The sequence below is a fragment of the Oreochromis aureus genome, linkage group 4, assembly GCF_013358895.1.
Source record: "Oreochromis aureus strain Israel breed Guangdong linkage group 4, ZZ_aureus, whole genome shotgun sequence".
NCBI lineage: Eukaryota > Metazoa > Chordata > Actinopteri > Cichliformes > Cichlidae > Oreochromis > Oreochromis aureus.
Genome location: NC_052945.1, coordinates 12,763,547 through 12,778,959, shown reverse-complemented (window position 1 = coordinate 12,778,959; position 15,413 = coordinate 12,763,547). Strand labels below are relative to the sequence as shown.

General features: G+C 39.8%; 1 protein-coding gene across 1 annotated transcript in view; it reads right to left on the bottom strand.

Annotated features, from left to right (window-relative positions):
* The window catches only part of adgrl1a (adhesion G protein-coupled receptor L1a), a 90,493-nt gene extending 79,335 nt beyond the window's left edge, over positions 1–11,158 (bottom strand). Inside the window, exon 1 of the mRNA XM_039611404.1 lies at positions 10,567–11,158. The gene's annotated coding sequence lies outside the window, so the exon portion shown is untranslated. The remainder of the gene's footprint in view (positions 1–10,566) is intronic.
* Between the last annotated feature and the right edge of the window lie 4,255 nt (positions 11,159–15,413).

Genomic DNA, 15,413 nt, shown 5'->3' with positions numbered 1-15,413 from the left:
ATTCTACCCAATGGGAGAGACGGCAGTGGTGGGAGAGACGTCTGCTAGGACAAGGGTCGTAAATCCCATAACACCCAGCTAAAGTGAGAAACACTAGCCCCTCCTTCTCTAGCATGTTGGAGCAAGGAAGGGATATTGTGTAAAGCCTCCGGCTTTAAAACAGCTCAATATCTGGGTTCATCAGGGGTCATTTGTATTTCCATCCATATCTGCTTGAATCAAAAGGTGAGTTAGGGGGGCACATGAGCAGGAGAGAAGGTGAGTGTAGGGCAAACGTTAGTACACTCGCAAAAGGAAGCAGAATTCACAAAGGTGCATGAAGCGCAGGATGAAGGGGCAAGAGAGTGCAAACAGGCACATATTAGGAGAACCAGTGAGCACACAGACATTTAGGTCTGTAAACTGCAAATGGTAGGTGAGCAAACAGGTATGTATGTGGGCTGAAGCGGCGTAATTATTTAGACTAGTCGACAAACAGAGTCTGTGAGGGCAGAGCAAATTATGTAGAGGGTAACAAAAAGAGCAGAGAAAAATAGGCTAATGTACATGCTTTCAGACTTATTACAGAGAAAAAAAAGGGAAAGTCTAAAATGCAGTCTAAGAGCTCAACAGAGACCCTAAGTACTAGATCTGTGGGAAGCGGTTTGTTTAAATACAAACCATAACCTGTTTACTATGTGCAACCACCTCGAGGCGATTGCACGATTATGGTTTGCAGTAACTCGATTTGCTCGGTAGACGATGTTCGCATGATGCGTTTGATGCAAAGCAGCCAAGCAAAACATGTTTTTTGCACCACAAGGAAAATGTTCAAGTCTGTTTTGCTGTGATGATCAGTTTACAGAGCCCTGTAACACAGGCTTTGTTACTTTACTTTGAAACACAAAAAGACACTTCTCTGTCACCCAGAAACATGTTGTGCTTTTTCAGCTGGCTGTCTACCTCCAGCCGTACCTTGGTGTTGTACATAAACCCACTGCTTTGCACGGAAACAAGAAATAGTGAAAGCAAAAGATTGATTTTGAGGTCAGTCACCTAAGTTAGCCATTCTTCAACTGTGGCTCCAACTTAGCTAAGATAATCCAGTTAGGATGACTACATGACTGCTGCAATAATTTGAGCACTGCCTTAATCTGGTTATGATCACGTAATTAGCATTCATGTAACCTCTTTAGGTTAGAGGTAAGGGGTATTTTACATTGATTACTGGTGTTTGCTTTTATTTTTTTTAAGCAGTTGAGGAATTTCAGCCATCAGATACTCTACAGTATAATTATTACATGACTCTTTGTGAGAAACACCAACAATAGAAAACATAATGGAATCTTCTTATAAAATGAATAAAAATGCCCTCCCATCACACCCACCTTATTTGTCCCTAAGCCTCTTTAATACAGTGTATTTTAGTCATACACCTTATTAAATATACAGTGTAATATAATGAACAGCAGAAATGTCAGTGGAATACAGAATGCTGCATTTTTCTGAACTTGTATGGTAATTATGACCTAAGCAGTGGTCCATGTCATATGAGTGAATAAATACATCGAGTAAGAGTTTACAGTGCATGGTTCACTGTATCCCCCATTAATAAATTAGCACTTTCTCCTACAATCGACAATAGCTATAGATCTCCGATCACATATAGCGTGTTATACCTTCATGTATTTTAGTGCTACTGTAGACTGATGCCCAGCCCCAGAAATGCATCATTGATCATTTCTCAGTACAGTCAAATGTTTTTTTATCCTTGCAGGATCCATTCTAGGATCACATCTGGTAGTGCAAAATGTCTTGTGAGCACACAAGATGCTCTATAAATACAGGAAACCAATTGACAGCTGAGATATCTGTGTAACAGCAAAGCTGGTGATAACAACAGACATAGAATGGGAGAAAATAGATGTGCAAAGCTTCTACTTTTATCCATAATGAGCCAAAACAAACATCTCCAAACAACTGCTTCTTCCATGGGGGAGCAGAATCAGATGAGACAGCTGTCAGAAAGCATCCATATCCATCCTGAGTTAGCTCTAATTAGAACTGTTCTCCTTCTTCTGGCCCTCTTTGACAGATACTGCTCAATCACCACACTGGTGCTGAGCACTGCTCCAGCTAGGGCAGTGCAATTAAATTGAATTTTATTTTCATGTACGATTTTGGCTTCTGTCCATCGTGAGGCATGATAATTGAGATAACAAGACGCTTTTGTTTGGCGTCATAAAAATCTAGTGCACCCCTTTCATTTACAGTGGTGCAATTCCATTCACACCGGACTGTGGCAGGTTAAAATTACCACCAGCTCAGTTAAAGGAAAGAGAGGTCTCAGTTTACAGGATAGGTAAAATGCATTCAGCTGTTCGCAAACAGTTAATGAGTAATCATGTTATATAATCTTGACCACAACAGTGCCTGAAATATTAATGATCATGATTTAGCTTCAGCCCTACGATAGATTATCTGCAATTATAGAGCACAGTACTAATACAGGGACACCTCACATGTGGCAAAGTCCCCATATATGCATATACTGTACTGCGCAGTGTGTGTATGCATTAATACTAATCGCACAAGAGCCGAGTCTTGATGTGATGAGTCATTCGACACAATTCAGTGGCAGCATGCTTTTGCAGAAAAGTTATACCTTCCGAACACTGCTACAGAGAGAAAGACACACACAGATAAATGTATAAACAGCTGCACAGCCAACACACACCTAAATTATTTCGTAAACACTGAATTAATCAGCTCTTAGACAAATGGCTGAATAAATACTGTAGATAACCAAATCAATATTATACACTCAATTCATTTGAGTTCACAGAGATGTCAAATTCCGCATAGTTCCATAGCACACTGATTAAACAGGCACCACATTAATTCAGTAAATCAATAAAACCAATCTGTCAAATAAATCAAGTCGCATGGCCGACTGCAGCCAATTGGAGGGCAAGGACACATTAGAATTCCCTTGCTCCAACTGCATATCTGTGTCAAGCAGGCAGAACACTGATTTACTGTGTGGATTCCACAATTTGTTGAATGAAAATGATTAATCCATGAAACAATAACCAGGGTGCCAAGAAGGCACATGGTAATTCTATAATGATCAAAGACTCAATTAAATCCATTCCCATTCTGTTTCCTAAATGCCTCTGCAGCTGCAGAAAGCGTGTGTGCGTTTGTGCCTTTGGTGATCAGTTTATGTTGTGTTATGTGTGTCTTTTCTGTATCAACTTTGGGTATGTGAGCTGACCAGAGGCCAAGCTGTGCTTTAGCAAAGTCCTATTGTGGTCAGGTGACGTACGGCTCGTGATCATACTCTAAAAGCACTACAGGAGGACAAGCGGTGTGAACGTAATTGTTACTAGATTAAAAGTACAATCGTATTCGAGCAGACAGACTAGCTACTATATTCAATTACAGACATGTCCTTCACCATCCACAGTGTAACCTCTTGCGGTCCCCATCTTCAGATTTTCATTTTTCATAAAAACGTTTGACTTTCTTTTGTCCCCGTTTCAGACAAAGGTAACAAAGCACTCGATTACTAAAAATTGCTGCACAGCAGTGTCGTTTTTAGAAACAACGACAAAAAAGAAAAAAAGAAAAAACCCTCCATATAACCACAGAGGGTTTGCTGAGCATGCATGGTCATTTTTAGCAGCATCTTACCTCACATTGATTCTGTTAATACCACACCTGGGTGCTAGTTGTTGACTGTTTCAGTGGAAAAAAACAAGGCTTTATCCACTCAGAGGCATGAGCATTGCAACCTCAATACTATCTTTGTAATGCAAAAAGAAACTGTACCTGTGCCTCTATAGCTGATCAGCATGGAAATATCTTGGATTTTGCAGCAGTTCATTCCCATCACTCTCATCAACATCACGTACATGCATCTCAGGTGTTTCTGAAAACATGCTGATAGACCCAGTTTATGCTACCTGCCTTCTACCACAGCAGAAAAGTACCTTGCTCACTAATGAACATGATGAAGCAATTAGCTGCTAGAAAGAGAGTACATTTCACGAGGTGGCCAGAAATATATCAAATAATTATTCCCGTTATGCATCTACCAGCTGTGTAAATAAGCAGCTGTTTGTTAACTTGTTCACCGTAACAACTGATACTCAATCACTGTTTACAGATGCTAATTTAAGCAAAGCATGTGAAAACTGAAAATTGTGTAGTTGCTCTTTAGTGCCATCAGCCAATTGTTGGGAATTTAAACAACTGCCTGGACACAAACTCACTTTCACCTCAAGATGATTCTTACAGGACTGTGCTGTGTTCAGTCCAGATAAATTTGGCACGTTCGCTGCACGAGTACAAAAGGGAACATTATAACAACAATACTGTACTAGGCCGATTAAAAACACACACACACACACCCAGAGCAGCAAAAAGGTTAATAAGCTGTTGCACTCATCCACTTTTGCATACAGTGTCAGGGAGGTGAATCTATGATACCACAAGTGTGGGTAGTACTTTGGTTTGTGTCCATATGTGCAGAGGAGCAGAGGGCATGAGGATTGGAGAGGCGCAGCACAGGCTAGTCTCAGGTGAGGCATGCATAGTCCCAACATAATTATAATCCTTAATTAATCCACCTCGGATGCTCTCTCTCTCCCTCTCTCTCTCTCACTCACTCACTCATCTACCTCTCTCTTGAAGTTCATTGCTCCTGGTGTTTATGGACTTTTTCCATCACGGTGCACTTCCCCCCTCTCCGTCTTATCTGGCATCATGTAAAATGCTCTGGGTGTTTTTGCAGCTGTTTATGTATATACGTGCCCTTTCATACCTTTCTCAAGGAGCTCCATCTCTTCTCCCGTTCCCCTCCTCCCCTACCTCATTTCTTTTTTCTCAATCTGCTTTCCTCCAGCTCCCATCTTGGCAGACAGGAAAACAAGCAGCTTCTTTCAGTCCCATGTTGTTTCTTGGTGTTCTCAGTACTCACAGCACGGAACACAGAGACATACAGACACAAACATGCTCACACCGGTCCAACACCATATACTCCAATGGGAGTGCTGCTGACACAAATACAAACCCACTAGGGCCGTCCCTCTGTGGAATGACTCAGGTGTGTCTCGCATGAACACAGCTTGCAAGGATCCTGTTTATAAACATGTCTCTCCTAATTCTAGTGCCCAACAAAATGCCGGGATAGCAAAGACAACACCGAGTAACTCCTGCAGTCATTGACTGCGAGAGGTCGGTGGCAGAAAGCGAGAAAGGAGGAGGATTGTGCAAACGGAGAAATAATAAAGGAACACTGAAGTTCCATTGAACATGAAGGGTCTGGACATGGCACTAAGCAGGAGGTAATGAGGATAAAGGTGTCAGTATTGACGCAGGTAGAATGAGAGCACCAGGTGTGAGGAGGAGTGACGACTACTTCTGCCATTACCACTCAGTCTCCCGCTCTGTCCATTTTGGCCAAGCCAATTAGAGGGGCTCATCCGCCACTCCGCTCTGCACCCTCCATCAAGCTATCAGAAAACATAAGGATTGATTGGACAAGCTATTAGGTCAATTGATCCCTGTTTCCTTTCATCTGTGTGCTCCTCCTTTTTCAGATGGACAGCTTAGATGTGGAAACCTACTCCAATTACCTAAAGCTTCACCTTTTGTCTAGTCAAAGTTTCTCCCTTCTGCTCCTTTTGGGTATTTAGTTTTAGGTGAAAATTTGCATTTAGTTTAACTTAAAGAATTTTATAAATATTTGAGTTTACTTGCATATATTTGCATTTATAGAGCTTTCTGTGACTGCATCCATGGTTCGCAGAAGGACTGAAGTTGATCTCAATGGCACCATTGCCATTATACACCTTTGGCAAGAGCTGCCACAACTTACTTTCCAAAATGCCAGACAACCCGCAGGGCAAAATTATACAGATTTGTGATCATTATTTTCAAGTACCTTTAAAATTATATCCTGGCACAGGGCTTTGAAAACCTATAAAACACATGTTCAGAAATGAAAACTGGAAAACAAAGTGATTTGATAACTGGGATTTAAAGTTTTCTATTAATTTTGTTATAAGCAAATCAGACAGGCTCAAAGGGTTTTTATAGGTGACTGGACAACTCAAGTAGTCTGGGTATATCTTTTTCTACCTATCTAAACTCTGAATATCTAATAAAGGCAGAAAATTACATGGAATAAAACGAGCAACTGTAATATGGTCACTGAAACTCCAGCGACACATTTTTTTTAAAAACAGAGATCCCATTTTCTCTGACAAATCAGTGTAAAACTGAATGAATTGCTGGTGAAGCTGATTGGTCACATTGAATGAGCATCACTGAGTCTTTCCCCTGCTGTACACCCAGTCGTCTCTCAGTCGATAGACACAACCCAAATACACCAGACACTCAATCCAATGTGTTGCTACATGGGCCAATCCAGCTAATTTAACACCCACTCCATTTATGAAAAAGAGTCCTCATCGATTTTTTCTGTTCATGTGCTCTTATTGCTCCTGTTCATTTTCGCCACGCCGGCGCCTACACGTGCTCAAGGCTGGCAGCAACTGAATTGAATTAGTGTGTGGTGGGGTTCCTGTAAGATTGGCTCCTCAAAACCCACACCTCCAGACTTTCTCCAGATGTAGCAGAGACGCCAGGGCCGATAACCAACAGGCTGCAGCATGGCTGCGTGACTACATCACAGATAACTCCACAGCACAAAGGCCAGGAGCCTCACAAAGGACATTCAATGCCCATCACTTCTGCACCTCATTGCCACAGCAAAGACAGGCGCTGTTTCTTGGCCGTTATGTATATCCCTGGCCAGTGCACCCTCCACTCTTCACCCCTTCTATTTTCCTTTCCCGTCTTCCTCTTTTTGCTGCTTTATATCCAATCCATTATTGCATGTTTATCCTCCAAAAATGTAATCTAGCATTTAAGGGGAAAACAGCCAACACATTACAAATGGGCTTAGAAAACATAATATGGTATTTTTGATTGCAATAATTAGTCCAACAAAAGCTGTTAAAAACCATTTCCAGTGTATTTTGTCAGCAGTGGTAAAACACTGAAACACAATAACTGTCATAATCATAATGGTTTTCCTGTCAGGACAAGTCTTATCAGGCTAGTGACAACCCCAGAACTGCCACTGCCAGGTAAACACTGCTAACTACAAAGGCAAGGAGCGAGGAAAAGCTACCTGGCGCTACAATAAAGAGCTTTTGGGTCAGTCCAGAGAAAAACTGCCCAACAGACACGCAGCATTTTGACATAACAAAAAGGGGAATAAAAGAATACTCCTGCCCATTCACAAGGGGCGCACAGGTACCCAGGCAGCATCCCGTGAGACAATAATAATGGGCATGGATCCCATCACTGCCACAATCCTCACTGGTTACCTCCACCCTAATAAGATTGAACAGGCTGAAGAGCGCTTCTTAATCTCATACTGTAACGATGCTATATCACTCATCTGAATGCTTTTTGTGCGCTATGCAGAAATCAGATTATGAAAAAATAGTTTGTTTGCCATGTATTACAACGGAAAATAATCTTCAGATTTATGATAAATCTATATATATTGACCACGCACATATCCGAAAATAAATTCCCTTTTTCAATGGCCTATAAGAAGCCTGCGCCTGCTGTACGTGCAAGGATTTTACTAATCCAATATCATATCTGGGAACCTTCCATCATCAAAAGACAATTCTGAGATTAAGTTTATCATTTGAATATACTCCAACGCCATAGTAGAGTTCCTCTGTTCTGTACTGGAACAGATATTTGCCTTTGATTCCCTCCTGGAGATTGAAATAGCTTATAGTGGCATTATGTGTGCACAGTAAAGTGTGTGTTGTTAAGTGGGCATGTTAGAACACCATCACCACATATGCAACAATTTGAATTAATTTAAATTATTCACTTTGCAATGAAAAGAGAAATGGCTACATGTGTTATCGTGTGCACTTGTAGCTAAATAATTTTTGTGTTTGCCGCACAATGTTATGAAATTCTGTGTCTTGACTTGACTGACGGATGGCTTTAATTAGCAGATTTTCATAGCAAACTGCTCTCTTCTATTCTTTAGTGATTATTAGTTTATTTTTTATTTTAATAACACGTGTAATTGCCCACTGAGAACCGAAAATTTAAAACAATTTGATCGCAAAACAGAAAATTTAATTGAACTGCATATTTATCTGTATTATGCGTGCATTTTGAATTATGTTATTTGTTACCCCAGAGGGCATTAAAACTGTAGAATAATGTACTGTTATACTGTTACTAAAAGCCACATTCATTTTCATTTCATACCATCTTATGTGTGAAAAAGATGTCACTGGCTTTCACAGGTTAAGGATGAATCTCCATGCAGTGTCAAAATCAACAATCCAGCTTTTTGGCATGTAACATTCAATATGTGTTGCTTGCAGTAATTAATAATCATGGCAAGAGCTTCTTTTTTTTTTTTAAATCAAGTATTACAGTGACAGAACAGCATTTCTTTAAAATCCAGTCAATGTTATTTTTCCAATGTTACATTATTCTTTGAAACAGCATAGATGCAGTACACTTAGCTGTCCCAAAATAACACAGGTTATTTTGTAAAAATCATCAATGCCTTTTCCTTTCCGCTTATTTTCTATCAACAAAGTTATGTCAGTCTTGTCAAAGAGCTGTAGGGATATAAACAGCAGAAAGCAGAAAGAAAAGAATAAGAAAAATAGGAAGGTGTACTCGCTTTGGGAACTTAGCACTGTTAATCTTATTTATAAAAAAGATTAAGTGTACGTGTCTGTGCACGTGCGCGAGCGCCTGCACACATGCACAGACACATCATGCTACAAACGAAAGCATGAGTATGTGCATTTCTCATGTTCATATAGATGCAATGACTACACTTTAAACCTAAACAGATTGAAGAATTTAAAAAAAAATCAATCAGGTTGTGTATACAGTGTCTTCTTCACAGCCGATGTTTTAAATAAAATAAAACAATAATCAAATCCTGACCACAGCATTGCAAAGCTTCTGAAAATTCAAGTAAATCTAATTATGATTAGTGACTTATTAAATGTGTGACGATCATTAATGCCATGCTAATATATGACTATTATTCAACCATTGAAAGCCGGGAATAATTTTTCTGATGGTGATGTGACACACAGACAAGGGGGAAATAAATCCTTCTGTCTTCCCGGGGAGTGTGTTTGGCAGTAAACCAATTCCAAGTCTGGCTTCTTGAATGCCCAGATAACGCAATCAGACAGTTGCAATATTGCTGTTTTACCACCTGAAGAATTTAAATTTCATTCAGCCCCTTCAGAATAGTAGACATGCCAATTTTTTCCCTAAGAATTGGCAGGGCAAACACAATGCACCCCAGTGAAATGAGGGAAAGAATGAGGGAAAGGATTACAAACTGAAAATAACTGTTTTCAGGGGCTTTCTTGTGTGCCTCCTCAGGTTCAATTTTATCATAATAACACACAAAGACAAAAGGTTTGATTTCATCTATCATAGCTGCAATATAGTCGGCTGATGCCTTTTTATTAGAGATTTTATTATTAAATTGGGAATTAGCTCAGCGTAGTAACATTATAATGGGGTTATCATGATTTGAACCCCTAAATATTAAGGGGGTCACATTTGATTAAATTTGGATGTATGACAGTATTATTCCTGGCTTGGTTTGTAGTGAGGTGATATTAAGACAATAACATATCCTGTTGCCATTGCACAAGCTATTATTAGAATTTCAGATGGGCTAAATTTAACAGAACTTCTCACATAGTTTGGGAGACCCAGAAACACTCAAGGACTCCCGGGACTCCCAACAGCTAGCCTATAGTTAATGATTTGACAAGGTAGGATTAATGATGTAGTCTTGGACACGGGGGTTGGACAGAGTAGTTCACACTGAGGCTGTGCACTTGCCCTGATGCGATTCCTCTAATAATCAATTGTTTACTTCATTTCTTTCTCTAATTGAAGGAACTTGCGGAGCAAACCCTGAACAGAGTAATTACAAAAACAACTTCTGTCACAAATATCCCAGAACATCTTATTTTTTTCTTGTCTACCTTTTCTGGTAGGGTTATAAACAGCTCTTCGTTTATATTGTGGGGCTTTTGAAAAAAGAGTCGTGATTTGCCTCGATTTCCCAATGTCAACTAAAAACACTTCACGGCTTCTTCGCTTTTACAGGACATGCACACTGTCACTTTCAGGCTCGCAGACCCTATGTATTAATTAAAATTGCCAAAATCTGTTACTGTCCAGGCCACGGTGCAACGCACAGGCCCACAGACGAGAGTTATACTCTCAGATGCGACTAATTTAGAACATCCAGCACGCATTTTAAATATGAGGCGACTGCTGTTGACGCACCGTAAACATAAACTTCGCTATCTGTCAAAACATAAAATATTACATAAATAAATCGTATTACCACGTCTGAACACCTCACGCAGGCTTACAGAAGAAGCCAGGTTGCTGCGCATTACATGCTATTACTGTCGCACTCGTATCACATGTATTTAGAGCACGTGTAAAATAAAAACTGGACATCGATCCTACCTTGATTCCTCCAATCTCCTTCTCCTTGTTTTCTCAGTGTGTCTCATTCATTCTCGTTTCTCTCCTCACTTGCCTCCTTCTCCTTTTCTTCCCCTCTGGTTATCACTCGTTTTTTCTCCTCTCTGGTGCCGTCTTCGTGCGGATGCATAAGAATTAAAAATTAATAGCCTGCTATCTTAAAGACGGGAGACAGGGGGGGAAAAATCCACCCGACTAAAAAATATGATAAAGCCAGTGGAGGGAAAATCCTCACGGACAAAACAGATTCTCACGAAAATGCGCCCGTGTGGGCATCAAAATAAATAACGGCGACGACACCATCCTGGTAGAAAATTAAAATTAGAGCGTGCGGAACACTTTAACGATGAAGGTGACGGAAATGTTAAACTATAGTTGATTATTAAGAAAATTTAAGTTGTAATTCTGTTGTCCGTCCGCCGCTGGCTTGGTGGTGAGCATTTGAGCAAATGTGCCACCGTCGCAAAACGTCTGCGTAATACAGATCAGACTCTTGAATGCCTGATGTGTTTCTGTTACACGCTTCCCCCCCCCGAACTGTCGACTCCTTGACTTCGTGCAGCTCTACAGTGTAAAAATCATCCGTTGGAATTAGGACAGTCTACACAGGTCACATGCGGTTATCTCGTGCGTCTTGACGCACAGAACGGATCACTCTAGTTTCCCTCTTTGTCGACAGGCAGCGCGCACTCTCATCAGGACCGTCCACACGGCATTTTCAACCTCTGCAGTTCTGCATCGGGCCAATTACAACCTAGCGCATTCGTCACTGGCTTTCACATACAGTTTGGTACCTTGAAGACAGTTTCATGAGTTTTATAACCAAGCCTTAGTCGACCTAAGTTAAGGAAATGTAGTCTATACCACGTCTGCCCGCCCACTAATGAAACTGCTTTCTTTGTATAACATTGGCACCTTTTCTTTTCTTTTTTTTCAGATGCCTAACCCACGTGGTTTCCCAAGGTGGATATCAAGAACCGCCAGAGGTCCTTTAAATGGTCATCTGTAATTGCCCTGCAAATTAGGTGTAGCTTAATTGCACACGGTGTAAGCAAATCGTCTTGAAGTACCTGCAAGAAAAAAAAGACACTGACTATTTGATTCCTACATTAACTTTGCTCAGAACCACCCTCCCACCTTTCTCTGATATATATTTCACTATACAAACGGTTCCAAAAATGCTGTGACTTTTTTGTTTTTGTTTTATGCCAGCATGTTTAAAAGACGCTGGGGCAAGGTCATCAAAGACCTGGTTGTATAATGACTAAAAAAAAAAAACCTAGTGGAACATCAAGCGATTAATTAGTTTAATTAGCAATAGGTCACAAACATAACTGGGTATAAAAGGAACATTTAAGAGAGGCTGAGTCTTTCACAGGCAAAAGTTATAGTGGCGCACCGCTCTGAAAAAGCTAAATGGATACTAGATCAGTAATTTGAAAATAAGATTTAAAAAACTGAAAATGACATGATCAACAGTAACATTAATCTGTGTACCGGAGGGCATTCACAGTGGGTCTGCATTCACAACAGAGCTTATTCTAAAGCAGAGCTCACTCTATGGGCTCAGTAACACTTCCTCAAACCTCTGGCAGTGAACAGAGTGTAACTACATCCACAAATACAACAAGATCCAGAATCACTGCTGCCTTCTCGGTGCCAGAGCTCATTAAAGACTGAGGAAAAGCAGAAAACTGCTGTGGAATGACTGATCAAAATTGGAAATTGGCTTTGGAAATTATGAATGCTGCATTCGCCTGGTTAAAGAGGAGAGAAGCCATCCATCTTGTTATCAGAGTACAGTTTAGCAGTCAGTGTTGTGATGGCATGGGTGTGCATTAGTGCACATGGCACGGGGAACTTGTAAATCTGTAATGCCTCCGTGACTTTTGACTGATATATACTGATTTTGGTAGAACAGGCAACTACTCAGGTGACTTCCTTATTTCATACAAGTCAATGCCAAGCCACATCCTGCACATATGCCGGTAGCTTTCCACCCAATAACCCTTTCATCCAATTATAACACCTGGCATATTATGACACAAAAATATGACACAGAAGACTGTTAAACTGTTGCAGCAGCTAACATTTTGTTTGTAAAACTACAAGTAACATAACTACTGCAATTTGCTTCCACAGTACAAACACTGAGAGATTTCTCTTAAAAGAAGACGATGATCATCACATTGGTAAATACATCTCTTTCCCAACTTTTGGAGAAAAGAGCTGGGACGGATGTTGCTGGCATCAGACACAAAATGAGTCTGTTTTTTTCCCCAAACCAACAAAAATTCTCAGTTTTCACATTTAACTTGATATGTTGCCTTTGTATTCTATACGGAAATAATGTGCAAATCACTATAAACTGATTTGTGCATCATTTTAAACTGCAGCCATCTGTATTTTAAAATTAAATAGCCAGTGCTCTAATCCAACTACTTAGCCTGCCACTGAAATGCTTTCACTGCATTAATTTTAAAGAGGTGTTTCACTTAGAAATCGTCCAAGTTTTTTAAAAAGCAAAGACGTCATGAAAGACAAAGTTCTATCCATGTGTCAGCATGAAGTCAAGGTGACTGAACCTTGCTGCTAGAGAGATGAAATGTCTAATGTCAAGATGGAGCTGAAGCTTCAGTGCAGGACATTATGTTGAGTGTGTGTTAAAGATTTATTTTAAAAGTCCAAGAATTTTATACTGCATGGACAGTAAATCAATAAAACCGCCATGATAACAGCCATTTGTGTGGGAGTCATTTAAATCAACCATACAGCAAGTTCTCTGTGCTCATATAAGACTTGTAGATTCTTCACTTATGTGCACCATGTATTAAAATGTACCTAGGCTTTTTATTTTTTCCATTAGTTTCAAAGCACTTAAAAAAAGTTTCTAAATAATGTCAAAGCACCAACATTCAAAAGAAACTACATCTTTAAGATTGCAGTCTGCTGCCCAGGAATAGATGGATTTTTCAAAAGATTACTTTTCTGGTTCTTCTGGTGTCACACAGTTTGTTGAAAAAAGAAAGCGTGTTATACGGCGCTGAGTGAGTACATTGGCAGGTGTTCTCCAGGACGTTCACAGGTGGGTAAGGGTTTAAGGGGGTGAAAGTGTATGGAAGGAAGGAAGAAAAAAATCAGCAACTAAGTGGAGACATTGAAGCTTCTTGGTAGTTCTACTAAAAGCCACTCTTAGTTGAAGCAGCTGCTCACTTTTTCTGGTAAGTGTATTCTTTTAAGCCTGTTTCTCTTGGGCCAAAATTAGCATCCCATTTAAGGTCACCGAGAATTACAGCTGCACCTTGATAAGCAAACTCGCAAGCTAGGGCTAGGCCTGGGTAGTGAGAGCTATCCTCCAAATAAATATGGTACTCACCAGTTAAAAAACATAACACTGGCTTCAAACCAGTAGCAGTTGATGACATTTATATGGCAACATTCCTACACTGCCTAATGATGCCTTAAAACATAAATTGCATTAAGCATTACTTTACTGTTACCCATGGAGACAGTCAAAGACATTATTATAATAAGAATCTGAGACAGACATGCAATATGTTTATAGTTCCTCATCTGTCGTCCAACTGTACTGGCATTCAGTGAAGTAGCTTAACATCTATGTCCTTAAATAAACTGAGAGATTTAATCTGCTATTATCATTCAAATGCACCTGTTTAAAAAAAGTTACGTATCCTCACTAAAAGCACTTTAATTACGTGGATATTGACGCGTGTGTCTGTGTGTTCAGTGGAAATTGTTTTGCTACGTCTGCTTGAAAGCCATTAAATAGATTTAAATTTGAACCAATTACTAAAAATATTTGAAAACTACAATCCCGATGCAGTTTTGTTTGATTTTTATTTTAGGCTGAACTTGCCATGAGTAATAACTCTGGATTAATCCCAAGAACTCTTTGTCTCCAGGTGAACATGGGCTAAGTGCTCCAGTGCCAGATGAAATTATTTAACTTCCATATCACACGCAATAATTGCACCAGTTCGGGGTACATGTTGCAATTTTTCTTTTCACTCTGAAAATCCTTTTGGCAGTTTCTATTGTGGTAGCTAATGTTGGACTCTACTGAATAGGCGCTACACGCCGTTGCCACTTAGCTTTCTGTTACACAGTACCTACTCTGTTATACCACTCTCAAATCTAGGCAATTGACCTTCACGGGCTGTCTGACTCATTGTGTCAATAAACACAGGGCATAATGTAGTTTGTGCTCTATGGCGGTCTCACGCTTTATCAGTATTTTTTCAGAAACAGATGTTATTCATGCAAAGTCACAGTACACTGTATAATTAGGCTGCAGGCAAACCGTGCCACCTGGTCCACTCTGGACCGCTAAAAAAAAACAAATGTCGACAAAGTCGAAGCATCAAGTCTTTCCTTTGTGCTTTGCAAAATCTGAACAATTGTTCACTGCACACTGGTCTCTTAGCAACAACAATAGTAACTCTGATTAAGTGCTGATTGGCCTCGTAAGCGCTGCTTGATCACGTTGCTCATAAATAATATGATCTCTGAAAGTCAAATGATATAAAAGATAAATAAACATAAAGAATGATAAAGATTTATACAAGCTCTTGATTGAGAAACTGAATGGTGTGCATTAGATAGTTATGATGGGATGTTGTTTGGTGTTGAAATACATAATAAATACAATGAATAGTTTATAACAAAACTAATATATGTGCATTCAAAACAGAACACACAGTTACATTATACTGTAGTGCATTATAGTGCAAAGTTCATGGTGCTCAAATATATGATCTGCCTTTTGTCTCTCCACGCATGGTTGTGTTGTTTTAAGAGGCTCTCAAACA